The sequence below is a fragment of the Anser anser genome (genome assembly GCF_964211835.1).
Source record: "Anser anser genome assembly, chromosome: 3".
NCBI lineage: Eukaryota > Metazoa > Chordata > Aves > Anseriformes > Anatidae > Anser > Anser anser.
This window is the reverse complement of record NC_139722.1, coordinates 44,112,671-44,126,727: the sequence shown is the minus strand read 5'-3', so window position 1 is coordinate 44,126,727 and position 14,057 is coordinate 44,112,671. Positions and strand designations below refer to the sequence as shown.

General features: G+C 36.3%; 1 long non-coding RNA gene across 1 annotated transcript; it reads left to right on the top strand.

Annotated features, from left to right (window-relative positions):
* The first annotated feature begins 9,945 nt into the window (after window positions 1-9,945).
* On the top strand, window positions 9,946-11,616 carry LOC310897732. Its single transcript, XR_014582512.1, has 2 exons — window positions 9,946-10,162; window positions 11,351-11,616. It is a non-coding gene; the product is annotated as an uncharacterized lncRNA (long non-coding RNA).
* The last annotated feature ends 2,441 nt before the right edge of the window (window positions 11,617-14,057 follow it).

Genomic DNA, 14,057 nt, shown 5'->3' with positions numbered 1-14,057 from the left:
CAAAATCCATGTCACTGATTGAGAATTTAGCAAGAATTCTCATTTTCCTTGACAGGGTCTTATTTTTATCATATCTTCGCTTAAATTGTGCTGGAAACAGTGTCTTCACCCTTAACTCTAAGATGACCAGCAAACAATAAAAAACAGGAAGTGCTCTTCTGCTTATCTAAGGCATATTTTCACTGCAAATAACTGATTATCCTTCTAGATTTGAACCTCTAAATGTTTTTATGGCTCCTCTTCTATAGTCTCCCCAGACAGTTTTATCCATCACTCAGAATTTCTTTTCTTAGGTCACAAAACCTGCCTGTGACATTTGGTTGGATCACAATATAGCTCTAAGCTGATTGGACTCTGCAACTTCATTCAGCTTCAAAGTAACAGTTGGACATGCATCTGTCATACATGTTCTATCAGCACTTGTAAGAGGTACATTCATATATTCAAAGAGATCCTTAACAACATTGAACTGTATATATTCAAACATCCTCATCAGCAACAAAGAATTGCCATTGCCATAATCATAGTGTTTGTTATGAGAAGTAGTAGTCATCATCGCATAGACATTCCTGGTCATCTATGATGACTACTGGTCATCATCACATAGACATTCCTTGAAGTAATAGAGTTGAAATTCTTGGTATCTTCTTGGTATCAAGTAACATAAATTAAAACAAATTAAAATAGAATAAAATCAGCTATGTCGGAAAATACCTTCAGGATCTAGTCCAGCCATCAACCTGACCTGCTGAGTCCCATCACTAAACCATGTCCATTACATTTCTTACAGTGAATGACTGGCAAACAAGGTTTATGCCTATCTCCCTCTACCACCGCAATTCAAAAAAGAGTTAAAGTCCTATAAGATGTCCTTGTTTGCTTGGAACTTCACTTACAAGGCTTAAAGCACAAGACCTGCCTTCCAGATCTGGTCTGGTAGCAGGAACAAACTTATTTTTCCACTCCAGAAACAGATTTTATCTGGGTAGACAAAATATGATTGGAAGAGCTCTAGAAAACTTGGGGTAAAAATGAGGCATACATTCTCTCTTACAAATATAAAATCTCTGGATGTACTTTTAAGAGTTCATGAGGAAGTTTAAGTGGTCCTGCACACACAACAGGAGTCCAAACAAGTAGAAAATGATTGAATCGGGACATTATTTCCAGTATCTTCTATTATAATTTAAAAATAAATTAATTCCTCTCATTTATCTTCTTACTTCTGTTTGTGCATTCGTTTGTTCATGTTAATGGAGAGAAATTTGAAAATGGGAAGAAGCTGATATGGTTTGGGGCAGATAACTGGAGGGCTGGTTTATGACTGCTCTTCATTTTGGCTCTTCGTTTTCAGGTCTTGACAAGGACCAAAAATACATTTATATATATATATATATACATATATATACATAAAGTCGTTGCTTTGTCTGTCCTAACTTTTTCTGAGAAAGAAAAATACTGAGAGAAATTAGGGGATTAAAATGCTGAGAAACTGGGATCTAAATTTTTGTCCTTTCATTTTGAAATTATAGCTGTGACTTTTCACAGTGCTTTCACAGAAATTATTCAAAGTGATACATTGTGCTTTCTCTAACTCCGCATCCAAATATTCAAACGTTAAAATGGAACTCCTTTGTTAACCTACTGCCATCATTGCCATGACACTTATCAAATTAAAACAGTAAGTAGCCAAACAGAGAGAAATCAAGAAGCCTTATCTCTATTCCCCTCTAATTGTATGTGGGTATTGCTTCATTTATCCTATTTTTCATATCAACTTGCTTTTCCACCCTTGCATCCACCCAGAATGACGCAGTCCCTTAGTAAGGGTGTTTCACCTCTCGATTTCCAGCAGACTCTATGTTTGTTCAGTGTTCAGAAATGGATGGGATCAGCACAGAGAGTCAAGGTCAGACCTTCAACTGGCTGGGTGAAGGGTCTGGCTTCTATGCACATGCATAGGCAATCCTGAGCCCTGAAATTTATGTAAGGTCTTATATTTATAAATAAATAAATAAGTCTTATGTTACATAAACTACTCTTTCTTCATCCTCATCTCTAGAACCAGACCTCTTCATTTTCACAGAAATGCAAGCATATACCTCCCAGCTGCATCCTTGCCCGAACATTTTGGGTTTGTTTGGTGTTGTCTTAAAAACTTTGCTTTAATTTTAACATGTCTTGAGGGCTGGCCTTTATTATATTAATGTTTAGATTCCCACAGTATTCCTCATTTTTCACTGTAGCCTTCCTTGGAGTAAATCAAAGTGTTTAACACTCCAGGTGCTGGATAAATTCTGGACACCTACTAAAAAGAATTGCTAATGGAGTGTATTGCAATGACCATCATTAAGCAAGTTTGCATTCAAGAATTCCTGGTTTTGCTCCCATCCTGGGGAAATTATTGAAGTAACTATGTAATCTCTGTATAATGTTAGCACAATCACCTAGGAGTAACGTTTCAACCAGGCAACACTTTTTTCCAGGAAAAATATATGCAGCCCTATTTTAATTTTTATTTTAGAGAGAGAAAAAAAAATCGTATTACCAGAACACAAATACAATAAGTAAAAGTCTGGAATATATATCAGTAGCAAGCAGTAAGCAGTACACCGATATTCCCCTCTTCCCTAAAACAGTGAATACTTAATGAGATTGCAGTTTTCATAGGGATATACTTATTGAAAAAAAGGCCATTTCCAACACTTTTCTGCACTGAAAAAAAAAAAAAAAGTGATGCTTGAAGACCACAGTTTGCATGTTGCTTATATTCAGCTTTGCTTCATTATACTGTAAATCATCAATATCACAATGGTTCCTCTTGATTGGGAGGATTGCCTGTTATATAAAAGGACCCATAAATCAAAGCAGGTTGATCTCTTGGGTATAACTGTGTTTTTCCAGATCAAATCCACTTAGAAAGGAGGGAAACAAATGCTTTGTTTAAAATGCTAGTAATTAAATATATTTACCTCTCAATTCTTAGAGAAGATAGAATATGATCATTATAAAGAAGCACTTAATTTTGTCTTTTAAACAGTTATATGTCCAAAATGGAATTGCCCTGTATTATAGAGACATTGCATTAGATTACTGCTGACCCCATTGTGGCAAAGAGGACCATATTATCTTCTATATCATACTGAATGTCTGAATTTCCAAGTTAGGTAATCAGTAGTGGCCTGATCTCCTCTTCACACTAGGGTCACCAGTTCAATCCTTATCAGTGACCTGGCTTAAAGGCAAGAGAGGTCTAGTCCATAGTTACAGTGCATTGATGGTAAGGTGTTCTATATGTATGTACAGATTTTTTTTTTCCATACTACTTCATTTCTTCAGTTCACCTTGTTATCTTAAATTTCATTCTTTTCTTACAAAGCAAATTGTAGCACAATATTAACCTACACCTCTGTATTGATTACAATAGAAGGAGAAACAGGACAAGGAGAAATTAGAAGAGAAAGAAGGCTTTATGTTGGTTGTATTTGTTGTGATTGTTCTCTAATTTTTTGAATAGTATTGGTACATATGCTATTGGTATAGTATTATTCTTTAGATAATATAAATCCTTATGATTAAGGAAATAATTTTGTAACACTAACTTTGGAGAAAATATGGTTGGATCACAGCAAATTTAGATATGAATTTTATGAAAATGAGTGACTTCCATAATTTTTGTTACTTGAAAAATTCATATACCAGTCATATTAATTCTGCTTCAGACATCTTTTGCTTTCATATATTTAGCATATTTATATATTGATGGTAGCCCTATATGTTCAATTTTGGGGTTCTTGTAAAGCAAAAGACTACTGAAATTAGAAGTATAAAACTTCTTTTTCAAATCCTTGAGATAGTAACCAGATCTTCCATTCCTATCTGTTTCTTATGAACACCTATTCATAAGAGTCCAGATTCTTTAACAGGAGAAGTCATATTAAGTTCTGAGATTATTATGTAACAGCTCATTACTGTCAGTAGGAGTTATTCTGGTAGCTTAAATAGATTATACCAAAAACAAGATAGTTTTAATATTTGCTGTCATTAATAAATGGTTAGGAAGTAAGATACAATACTACAAATACATTACAATATGTATCATATTTTTACATTATTAGAACACTCCAAATACACTTATATGGTGTTTCATATATACTTGCTTAACTGTCTAGGTTTTTTTTTTTTTTTTCCAACTTGGATAATTTAATTTATAAAGGAGGACGCTCATACCTTTTAAAATCCTAAAATTCTCATAATGTTTAACATAATTGTACTTCTGTCATTTCTATACTAGGAATTTAATTTAACATGTTCGTAAATTAGCCAGGTAAAGCAGAATTGAGATCTTTAAGAAAACTCTTAGCATGCTAATACTTTTTACCGGCTCTTTCTTTGGTCTACCCACCATGATGTATAAAGAGAAAAAGATTTCAGAGAGTGCATCATCACAAAGAAGTGAGAATGAAGGCTATTTACTACAGCTTGTTTACTGAAATCAGATATCTATCTTATTTTCAAGGAGCCTCAGAGGAAACAAAATTAGCTGATGAATGAGTGCTCCTTATCAACCTTTATATTTGTAATTGGTTCTTCAGAAAAGAGTTTCATCACTTGCTAAAAAGACCTCAACATACTTCTATTCTTCCTTGACGTCAGCATCAGACTTCCAATTGTTTCAGTCTCTTATTGTACACAATCTGTTAGCCTCTAATATTTTTAAATAATAATAAAAAAATGAAGAAATATATGGGCCTGGTTTTCAAGTGGAAAATGTTTCATAAGACATAAGTGCCTTCCCAAAGATTCTTGGATTTTCTGAAACTTATAGTGCAAGACAATATGTAGTAAAACTATCAATTGTACCACAATTAACATGAATTCACCCTTATGTCACTGACTTACAAGTAGATTTTGAAGAATACAGCAATACCTTTTCCCTCCGCTCCCCTCCGCTCCCCTCCGCTCCCCTCCCTCCCCTCCCCTCCCTTCCCCTTCCCCTTCCCCTTCCCCTTCCCCTTCCCCTTCCCCTTCCCCTTCCCCTTCCCCTTCCCCTTCCCCTTCCCCTTCCCCTTCCCCTTCCCCTTCCCCTTCCCCTTCCCCTTCCCCTTCCCCTTCCCCTTCCCCTTCCCCTTCCCCTTCCCCTTCCCCTTCCCCTTCCCCTAGTATATTTGTGGCATACAAATTGTACTTAACCTGTTCATAATTTTCAGAGGTGCCATTTTCAGAAATGACTTAAACCACTTTTGAAAGTAAGTTCATCCTAACTCATTTTAGGAACTTAACTGAGAAGCTTAAATTAGAAAATTAGTTGCACTAGACGGTTACCAAAGTTAGTCAGCATACCCAGAATCTGAGCAATGCTGAATGAATGCATATTTGGTATATAGGTTTCTGAAAATGCAAGGTTACTCTTCCCATGTTATTCCCATAACCAAAGGGAACACACAGAGTGAGTGGATAAAATAAATAAATAAAATAAGAATTTTGTGAATAAGCTCCTCTCTTCCCCTTAGACTGAAGTGACTATGTAGCTCTAGGATCAACAAATTTGGACACCAGAGGAAATAGAGTTAATGATGTGGGTCTCCAGTACTTTGGTTCTCCTACTTTACTGTCTAGATATGCCTTCATCAATGAGAACTGATGTTGCATAAACACTGTCTCTTTTAAAATTTTATTTTACAGTGTGCAGCCAAGACAATTTTGATTTACAAAAATAGGATGCTGAACATAAAACCAAGCTATCTAGATGTATTGCTTTTACACAGTGTTAATTAAAGCATGTAGGGTATTTTAGGTTTTTGGAATTTAAATCAAGAAAAGAGGATTTAGATCAGTTGAAGTAGAATTTAGTAGAATTCTGTAAAGCTTAATCAAGGAAAAAATATAATGCTTACTCTTCCCAACTTGTGAAAATAGGATGCTAAAAAATAGACTTCCATCCAGAATATATCTAGTTGCCCTCTGAAAACAAAAACTTATTGGGGAAACGTGATTTCAGAACACTGTGTCTACTGAAAAAAACTTATGAGTGTTTACCTCCCCATGAAGAATTAGTTAATATTAGTATCAAACACAAGATGCACAGTTAGGAAGGAATTGTGATGATTGCCCCCACATCCTTGAACAAAAATCTCTGCTACTTTCAAGAAAAAGAGTCTATTAAGCCTACCAGGGGAGTACCCTGCTAGACCTGCTGTCCACAAACAGAGAAGGACCAGTGGGAGATGTGGTGGTCAGGAGCTGCCTTGGGCAGAGCGACCATGAAATGGTAGAGTTCTCTGTTCTTGGTGAAGTCAGGAGGAGGGTCAGTAAAACTTCCACCGTGGACTTCTGGAGGGCAGACTGAATTTTTCAGGACACTGGTAGGGAGTCAGTTCTGAAGGGCAGAGGGGTCCAGGAAGACTGGACACTCCTCAAGAAGGAAGTCTTAAAGGCACGGGAGCAGGGTGTCCCCATGTGCCATAAGATGAGCCGGCAGGGAATACCAGCGTGGCTGAACAGGGAACTTTTGCTGAATCTCTGAGAGAAAAAGAGAGCTTATGTCCAGTGGAAGAAGGGGCAGACAACTCGGGGAGAGTAGAAGGATGTTGCTAGCATACACAAGAAAAAAATCAGAAAGGCTAAAGCCCAGCATGAGCCACTGTGGTACAAGATAACAAGAAATGTTTTTACAAATCTATTTACAGTAGGAGGAGAGCCAGAGAGAATCTTCATTCTTTACTGGATGCAGTGAGGAACATGACTACTGAGGATAAGGAAAAGGCTGAGGTTCTCAATGCCTTCTTTACATCTGTCTGTAATAGTCAGACCACTTATCCTTGGAGTACTCAGCCTCCTGACCAGGAAGTCAGACAGGGAGCAAAATAAACTCTCCACGATTCAGGTGGAAACAGTTAGAGAATTTATATTCCACCTGGACTGTCATACATCCATGGGGCCAGATGGGATCCACCCTAGGGTGCTGAGGGAGCTGGCGGATATGACTGCCGAGCTGCTTTCCATCATCTGTCAGCAGTCGTGGTCAACTGGAGAGCTTTGATTCAAAGACTAAGATTTCTCTTAGAGATATTACTAAAGGAAATAGATACTAATGGTAAAATTGTAGAGTGACCAAGATAATTGTTAATATCTAAGAAGTAAATGAGATCCACATTTTTGTTTTTGCCTTTGGTCTTCATTAAGAATAGAGGCTTAGGAAAGCTAGATTTTGGGGAGAGAGAAATTTTAATATATAAAAATACATATCCATATGTATTTTGTGTCATGCATTTAAATTCAAATGCATGAAGTAAAATCCATTTAAACCCAAATATTGTCCACATTAGCCCATATCCTCACTATGAACATAGTCTTTAATGTCATTGTTTATATGGTATTTCTGCACTGCAGTTATTAATATCTAGCTATTTAGACAGAATCAGGATTACTTGCTGAGATGTTCAGAGAAGCTGCTCATTTGCACTGGATACTAGCTGGAGCAAGATTTTGTGCCAGCATTTGTGGACACATATAAAACACATCCTCTACTAAAACAGATGCAAGTGATTGCAATTTAATGCTACTCAAGTATAACTAATTGAATAGTTTAATTAGCTAATAAGGCTTATATTGAAATGAGCAGTGCTTAATGAAAGGGACAAAAATGCTGAATATAGTATTTACATTGCATTACATAGGATAGCTTGAAAACAAGTTCCACTTCCCTAATAAAGTAGTTATATAAACAAAAGTTTTGTTCTGTTTTGTTTTGTTTGTTTTTTATTTTTATTTTCTATAACCATATTTGTCTTTTTAATTATATTTTTCTCTTAATGTCTGTACACATGATGAATAGATAATAACCTTGAATAGATAAGAACCTTGGCTGTAGCACAGAACACATCGGTGTTTGCATGCCATTTGAAAAGAGAGAATGGAGAAGAGTGGAAGGTCATCATGTGGCCTGCCAGAGCAGTGGTGCTGTCTGTGAGCTGACAAGGAAGAAATTTTGTTTCTAACTATTAAAGCATATTCAGTGGATTTCAATGAAAATATCAGTCATGCCTAAACACTGTGCTGTTTTGCCTTTCCCTCTTTGTGAAGGAGTTTAGAAATGCCTGCAACACTTCAGGCCAAGAAGTTTTCCATTTCATTTCCCATAACATTTGAAAGATAGCAATTGCTGCACACACTTCCTATTAAAAGTGGTTTTAAAAGCTATATTAAAATACAAAATAAAGTATAAATAAGTGCCCTTATTGGGAAATACTTCTCCAGAGAACAGACTTCTGTCTGTGCTTTCTAAAGTTACAGGCCTATCTGCAAAAAGACTTTGGATCCCTGGAAAGAAAGGTTATTCAAAGACAAAGTTAGCCAAATACTGGGCACATCAAAATCACCGTGTCAGAATGATACAGTCACTGTTTACCAAGTCATAGTCACTCCGTGTACTGTATATAATTTTTTGCTTATGCATGCAGAGTCCGGGTGCTTTTGTTGCCCTAAGAACACTCTTGGACGTTATCATTCACACCGGAAAGGATATGTCACCATCTAAGAGATGTGTTATTTTTATCTGTTTGCTGAAAAGTAAATAAAAGAGATTTTGAGATAGCATTGTTTCTTTTTCTTTCTTTCTTTTTTTTTTTTTTTTTTAAATTATTATCACAATCAGCAGCCCGCTTCTTATTCCAGAGACTCGGAAATAATTAATCTGAGAACTGTGTTGATTCATGCAATTTGACGGATGTGTTTAATTGTCATTCTTTTGCTGTGCAAATGAGATCTACAAAAATATACATAATCGAAAATATAAATATTTTTTAAATATTGGCTAATCAAAATGATTTGTGTCAGGAATCCAATTCACAACTTACAATTAATATCCTGTTTACCAATTCATGCTAAAATAAACACTAATTATAGCACATGTTTGCTTCATAAATGCTCTGGTTTAGGTTGTTAAGAAATGCTTTGTGTAACCTGATTGTGTTTTATTTTGCAATTCTGCACAACTGCTTGGTCCCATAGAGATGGCAAAGCTATACCACACATGGCGGCTAAACAGCGTATGAATTAAACTTCATATAAGCAAATTTCTTTGTAAGTAATTTATATTGTATGGTAAACTTGTATCCAACTAGAACAGCAAATTAAAACATTAATCACATCTGTAAAATTTAAGGCCTTGTGCATGCAGAAAAAATATTAGGGATATACATTTTCCTGTATTGCTGAAATAAATATTGTACATATGGAAGCCAGTCTAATCCTTCTCATTATAGTGTGGATGAAGATGAACATTAAGCCCATATAACATTTCTTTCAGAATTAGTCGATAGCTCATTTTAGTAGGTAGCACATATTTCCAAACCTGAAATGCCCACATTCAATCAGATTTGCAGTCTCTTTCCCTTTGCTGCTGAAGCTTTTCATCACTGTTAGGTAACCACAGTGATTATTCCATATCACATACTGATAAGAAGGCAGAACAAGCTCTCTCCCCAACGCTGAGCAGGTTGTAAACTGTGGCAAACTAACTTGCTCTGAAATTATCAAGTGTTCCAGCACCCCTTAGCATTACTAACATAGGCAGACTGCCAGCCCCCTCGCCAACATCCAAACCGTCTTCCTCTCTTAACCACATTTTTATCCATCTGCTTCACAAGGCAGCCCACATGCTTTGACTTACTTCCATATTTGAGTACAATGTGAGTTTACTTTAGATCTAAGCCTTTCTCTGGCATTTTACTGAACGTGATGCTTTTCTGTGGATAGATACCTATCTCTAGAACATGGAGTTTAACACAATAAGTAATGCTAGCTTTATCACCTTGTTACTTAATACCATATTAATGTCCCCGTCCATGATTGAAAACAGCCTAGACCATCCTCCTCTAATAACCACATAGGGATCCAAAATATAAAAAGACACTCCCTCGCACATGAATGGGAGGCATAGCTCACACCTGGTGGTAGGTGGGAAGGAACAATTAAGCTTAAGTTCCTCCAGACTCTCCCACTTGTCTGCTCTGCTCCACCTCAAATAAAAAAGAGATTGGGACAAGACTGGGTGTGAGGAAGAAGTGGCTGAGTTTGGGGTCTTACCAGCCAATTTCTGAAGGGGGAACTAGGTACTAATCTGACTAGTTGGGGGTTCTTCACTGATTGCACAGCTTGCGTAAGTTCAGTTGGCAATGAGAAGCTGTTGTAGCTATAGCATGGGTTTTATTGCGGGCTGGTGTACTCTTTGTTTCCTCTATGAAAAATTATATTTATTTGACCTTTTCTTGACTTGTAATCAACCTGTGTGCTTTGTTGTTCTCTTACATTTGCTTATGCTTTTATTCAGTGATCACTTTCATTCCCAAGTGCTTGAAGCTTTGTTACCATATTGAATGATCAGTCTGCAGAGTTCAAGAAAAATCAAGAAAATGATATGGCTAATATGCCATTGTTTGCCATTGCTTGCCTGAGAGCTAGGAAGGTATATCCTGTAAATAATACTTTGAGATATTATTTGAGCAAATAAATGCTTGTGATTTCTTTTGTCCCAGTAATGTGTTTAAAACAAATTTAAAATTGCTTACACTGAAATGATGATTGGTAATCATCATTGGTATAAAGATGCAGCTCTAGAGAGTCACAAGAGAAAAGTTTATTATTTTTTTTAAAAAAATCAGACTGATAACTCAGTATAAATTTATTTGCACATTTCTGCATATGCATGTGAATTATTATGCATCACTGTAATACTTCGATGTATATACATATCACAAAACCATGAAATATATTTTTGAGGTTATCATGCTTTTTGTAGAAAACAATATTTTTAAAATGGCATCCAAGGCAGGATACATTTTTTAAAGTAGCATCAGGAGAGAGATATCTAGTGGAATTGTCAAATTCCTAACTCCAATTAAAAATTAAATGAGAATGGATCCCAAAAGATTATAGAAAGATTTACTAGGCATGTTTCTCAGCATTAGAAATATAAAGACTTACGAGATTCTTGAAAAGGCCCTAATTATTTAGGATGGCTTTTGGGGAGGTGTGTTGTTGTTTAGTGTTATAATGTAATATCCACTGTGCTCCTGCCTGGGGCAGAACAGAGAAATGCAGACCTGGAGTTCACTCCTCAAAATTGAGGATCACAAAGTTTAAAGCATTTCCTACCTGAGGATTTATGAAATGTCTGCATCATACCATAAGGGCCATATACAATTGGTTTAGCCAACTCAGAACTAATTCAGCTGGAACTAGCTTGCTCTTGCTTTGTCCACAGCAGTGTTACTGTTAAGTTTCATGCTCTGAACTTACAGCCCTGGGGGAAGAACCCAATGCATGAATGCCATTTTTTTCCTGACAGGTATGATGTGTGGCAGCAAGTGTTTCTGCTTGAGGATTCCCTCATTGCCTTTGGTTATGAACCACTGCCCCAGCAAGATCCAGCTGCTGCCCATAATTCCTAGCCACATCCCTATACCAAAGTGACTTCAGGAAGACTGCTCGTATGGAAGAGCTGTACACTTTGCAAAACTCTGAAGGACAAGGACTGGCTTTATTGTATTGCTACCTTGTACCATGTAAATACTGCTTAACATCCTATTAAAAAGCTACATTTAATAAAAGAAATGTGAAATTACTTTTCTTTCTTTTATATCACGTACTCCTACACCCATTTACCCTTACACTTTGCTGGTAGTGCACACAAAGTAATGTGCACGCAGGTAGGATGGCTGCTTCTGTTTTAAACCCAGAAATGCTCTGTGAACTACTACTTTCACTCTGTGAAATGGCTACGGGAAGGCAAAATCCAAACTTTTTTTTCTTTTTTTTTTTAATGAATCTGATAGACTAACTGCTTATTTCAGTGTTTTACCATGGCTGTATTTAACTGTCTATATAGTATCAAGATTTTTCTCATCTATTCATTAGTGACATGGAAATGTAGAATGTGAAGTAATCTCCAGGGCAGATTAAGGCACTGATTCGGGGAGGTACATAAGCTGCCGTGGTAGTTTTGAGGGATGGTGCTATTTCTTAATGTAGTCTGAGAAGAGAGGTGAACATCTTTCTGAGTTGCTGTTTCTTCCATTCCCCAAAGTTCTGAATCTCAGAAATGTGCATTCACCTGACACTTTAATCCCTTTTATTTCAGCAGGAAAACACAAATATTTCATCTGGCATTTGCATCCTGAGTAGTAATTATTTAAGTTGCTCCTGTGAGTACTCATGCACTTGCTCAGTTTACCATTGGAGGAATTCCACTAGTGTTCCACTTGCCCCACTGTAATTAAGCCTCTGCAACAATATCGGCAAGACTAAATTCTTCTGCACTGTCTCTTTGTTGAAAGTCATGCTGGAAAAAGAAAACTTTTTCTAGTGGATTTTTACCCCACAGGTCTGGGGCTGGCAAGTCGCATGATCTCAGTTATGATAAGATAAATTTTCTTTAAAGCCCTGTCTTAGTTTCACTTACCAGTTTTAGATTTATGATTTATAGTTTTCATTTCATTGTGGGAGTTCTTTAAGTCTAAGATACTTTTGAGGTTGGATCTGATGCTGGCCTTTTAAAGGAGCATTCCACATGATTGCAGCACCATGCTGCAGAGTACATTGACCACTATTACCATTGTACAGTGACGACAGGCATCGAAGGCACCATTTGGCATGAATATCTCTGTATGAATATGTCTAGTTCCGGTAATGAGAAGAAAATAGTAAACAAATAAATATGAACAGTAGTAAAATATATCCCTGAGTTTCAAACGCAAAACTGGGTACTAGTGAACTGAAATTACCACTACTGATAAAGGCCAGACTCCTTTTGTTTGAGTATCCATATGAAGAACTGTTTCCACATCAAAACCTATTCTATTCTTTCACAGAAGACGGGTATCTACATTTTCAGTAAATTTCCATGCCAAAATTTATGCTAGGAATTTTATTTAAAATGCACAAATAAAAACAAATATGTATGGCTTTTTTCCTCTCTCAAAAGAAGGTATATTTTGTGCTGACAATGCAAAGTTTTTAAAAAATCCTCAAAAATGTGTTCATTTGGATAGCCTGGAATATTTGATGTCATCAGTGATGTTTCTCCTAATATGTATACATTACTTGTCATTTTCTATGACGTGCACCATCCACAGATACTGACCTCTTTTCTTTATGACCAACAATATGTATCCTGCTTCACTGGCTTGTTCATGACACCTTCACCAAAAAATAAACAAACAAGCAAAAAAAAAAAACCACATTAATATTTAAAAGAAGTCATCACAGTGTTAGAGCTGAGGTGATTATTCCTTTTGTATGGAAGGAGCATGAATTATTTTTCCATGATATGAACTTATTAATGGGAGGGGTTAAAAAAATCATTAAGCTTAGTGAACTTAAATTCCTTTGGCAAAATGATCTTATTCATAAAGTAGATATACAACTTTTGAAACAGTGCAGATGCAGTAGGCATGAATGCTATCTTATTTAAATGTCTGTATTAAGCACAACCACTCTCTGCTAAAAATGGGGAAAAAACAAACAAGTCATATTCATCAAAGTAATTGTGTAGGTACTTTCAGTACCAAAATGCCTAGAATGAAAGATTGAACTGCTAACGGCAGCAGTGACAGCCATGAATCATGGTAGGCTACTTCGGGGCCTTTACCACCATAAAACAAAAGATGTAGATGAAAAATGCTGCAATTAAGTGATTTGATTTCTGCCCCCTTTTTCCTACTGCATTCGTGCATGGCTGCACAGCAAAGATTGATGGGAAAAATTACTCTACGTGATCTCTGACAGAGCCTTGGAACAATTCTATAAGGGGGAAACATACAAATCAAACCAGCTTTCTTGTATTCAAACAAAATAATACATATAAAGCAAATACTTTAGCCTATATCCAAAGCACCAACATTTGCATGCACACATAAATTTTTGAGAAATGCTCTGCTATCAAAACCAAACTCATGGATTTTCCAGCTAGTTGGGTAATACTGATATTTGTTTAAATAAATATTCAATCAGTACTACTGAGTGGCATCCTAAATATGTTTGTGCAGTGAGAAGAA